Here is a 2,359-nt window from a genome sequence, read left to right as displayed (position 1 = left end):
GCCCACCAGTGCAGGAGACATGGGTTCAATCCCTGGGTCAGGAAGATCCCCTGGGGAAGGGAATGGCAACCCACTCCAGTATTCTTGCCTGGGAAATCCCATAGACTGTAGCCTGGGCTACAGTCCACGGGGTCGCAAAAGTTGGACACGATTAAACGGCTAAACAACAACAACAATTCCTTCTAAGAAAGCCTTTCTTGACTTTTCACTTTAAGTCATGTTTGGCCTCTGCACTTTACCTTCGTGGCACTGAGGATATTTGTCATGGAGCAATAAATTCTGTAAGTGTGTTGCTTAATGTCTGGCTCTCTGACAGAATGTAATCCCTGAACGGCAGAGACATCTCTCTCTTATTTACCACTGAGTCCAAATACTTTACACATAATAGACACCATCAATATTTAGGGCAATCTTGAGTATGAGTCCAAACTTTCCATGAAATTAACTACTGTACATAGAGCATTCAGCCCACAAACTGGAGAACAGTGAATCCTCAAAAAATGTTAACTTACTGCCTTACATAATCCCTGGGAAATACATAGGGAAGGTATCATATAAATTCTCAATTTTCAAGTAAGGAAATGCAGTCAGAGGGCATGTTACTTGCCCAAGACACATCACTTGTAACAAGTGGAGGCCAGAAGGGAACGAAAACCTTCTCAGTCCCTATTCCACATTCTTTCTAATGAACCAGACTTTAGAGAGAGTGCGCCTGGGATGCTGAAGGAGCCTGTGCTTCGACAACATCTACTAAACTGAGAGGATCCATCCCAAGTGCTTTCTGCTCTGGTCCGGAAGTAGGTATTGATGCAACTTTCTTTCTTCAGCATTGCATCAGGGGCTGCTTATTTCCCATTCAACATCTATTCTCCATCTTCTACAATTTTTATTCACATAGCAATGCACTCCTGTAGGAAAATATATTAATCACAGCTTTCCTTGTATCAAGGGGAAGATATTTCATTAAGTTCTGATCATGAAATAAGTGTGATGAATGTGTCCCAGGGAAGCTACTTAAAGAGCACCCTGTTGTATCATACCAAGATGCAGGCATGGTGACTGGTGCCCCAGCAGCCATTCTGAATGATGCAGTCACCTTGAGGTTGGAAATGATGTGCTGAGGATGATAAAACAGCATGGTGCCTATTGACTGGTCATCCCTGACTGTGGAGCCACCATGGCAGACTAAACGACCTACATCAGGATTTGTTTTGTGTGTAAGAGAAATGCACTTTTAATACATTTAAGCTTCTGTTAATATTTTTATGCAGCTAAATATAATCTTACTGATATAATCATTTACAGAGCTGTAGGGGGAAAGTAGTAGTTCGGCTCGTTGTTATTTTTGATCCTCCAAGTGAGAACCTGAGACAATGTATGGTTCATTATGAAATGTATTTTTTCAGCTTATTGAGTTATAACTGACAAAATAAAGTTGTAAGACATTTAAGGTACACACTGTGATAATATGATATACATGTGCATTGTGAGAGGACTCCTCCCGCCCTCCATCTACTTAATTGTCATCACGTCTATCTCATATATTCGTCTTTTTTGGTGGTAACATCTACGTTCTAGTATTTTAGCAAATTTTTTTTTCTATTTTGCATAACAAGTTTATTTTTAAAAGGTATATAGACAATAAACAAAGTAAACACACCACCAGATCTTAACTTCTGCCAAGTATTATCTCCTAGATAATACTGGAACTTCGTTAAGTTCCAGTCTCTAGACAAATTCGATAATCGTCATCTTCATCAGAGTCCATTACTTTTCTTCTGTTGAATTTAACTGTTGTTTTCTTTTCTGTTTGTTGGCTTACTTTTTCGAGGATTTCTATTAAACCTTGTTCTGATACCTTCCCACTTAGTTGTCCATACCGTGCCATCTGTATAAGGTAATTCTCTAGTTTTCTCAGGCTTTACAAGTGCTAAGTTACTTAACCGGGCCCGGGCTGACTGATTCAGAACTTGGGCTAAGATACTGTTTCTCATTTCTGCTTCCCTGTGCTTTGCTTCCTGTTGTGCTGCATCGCCAGGATCCCCGTGCTTCGCCTGCAGCTCAGCCAGCCTCTACTTCCTCAGCGCCTCGAGCTCCTGCTCCGCCATGCTGCGGCCGGCCCGGGCAAGCAGCAGCGAACAGGCCCCGACTCACTCCGAGGGAACGCCGGCAGTCCCTCTCTTTAGCAAATTTTAGTTATCAACTCTACAATGTTATCAACTATAATCACCATGTTTTACATTAGACTCGCAGGTTTTATCTGATAGCTGAAAGTTTGTGCCCTTGATCAATGCAACCACTTTTCTATTCTCTGTTTCTATGAGTTGATTTAAAAGAATTTTTTTCAGATTCCACATAC

General features: G+C 41.2%; 1 pseudogene; it reads right to left on the bottom strand.

Annotated features, from left to right (window-relative positions):
- Positions 1-1,590: 1,590 nt before the first annotated feature.
- On the bottom strand, positions 1,591-2,123 carry LOC109570221 (programmed cell death protein 5 pseudogene; annotated as a pseudogene).
- Between the last annotated feature and the right edge of the window lie 236 nt (positions 2,124-2,359).

The sequence above is a fragment of the Bos indicus genome, chromosome 16 (genome assembly GCF_029378745.1).
Source record: "Bos indicus isolate NIAB-ARS_2022 breed Sahiwal x Tharparkar chromosome 16, NIAB-ARS_B.indTharparkar_mat_pri_1.0, whole genome shotgun sequence".
Classification (NCBI taxonomy): Eukaryota; Metazoa; Chordata; class Mammalia; order Artiodactyla; family Bovidae; genus Bos; species Bos indicus.
This window is presented reverse-complemented; position numbering and strand designations above follow the sequence as displayed.